Genomic DNA, 553 nt, shown 5'->3' on the forward strand with positions numbered 1-553 from the left:
CTAAAATGAAATATGAAATTGAAAAACATATTTAAAAAAAAACATTTAAAATTCATACAATTATATTTAAATTCATAATACAAACAGAAATATAAGAAAAAACTACATATCCTCGAAGTAGTTGGTGGGGTTGCTCGGCTGTTGACGGTTTGGATCAGACTCTTCGGGATCTCGTACTGGCAACCTAAGAGCGGCTCGTCTCTCACTCAACATTCTCTGCATAGTCGGGTTTTCCACCGCCATCACGTCTAGCAGATCCTCAAGAGAGTCTAAACGAACCTGCAGGCTATCCATTCGAGCTTACATCTGAGAAGTCTCTTCATCCCGTCTCAAAGTGTATGACGATGTTGCCCTTGTAACTTCGTTAACAGAGCCTATGCCGACTGTCCGTCTCTTCTTTTTAGGAGCCACCTATAAAATTAAAACATATATTAATATAGTTAATTATGTTAAAATATTAAAAATAATGTAAACAAAAATTTTAAGTTGTACCTCTTCGGAGATTCTGTCGGCCTCTTCGGTGCTCAATGTGACGGGTAATCCATCGGGAGAC

Source organism: Brassica oleracea, chromosome C5 (assembly GCF_000695525.1).
Source record: "Brassica oleracea var. oleracea cultivar TO1000 chromosome C5, BOL, whole genome shotgun sequence".
NCBI lineage: Eukaryota > Viridiplantae > Streptophyta > Magnoliopsida > Brassicales > Brassicaceae > Brassica > Brassica oleracea.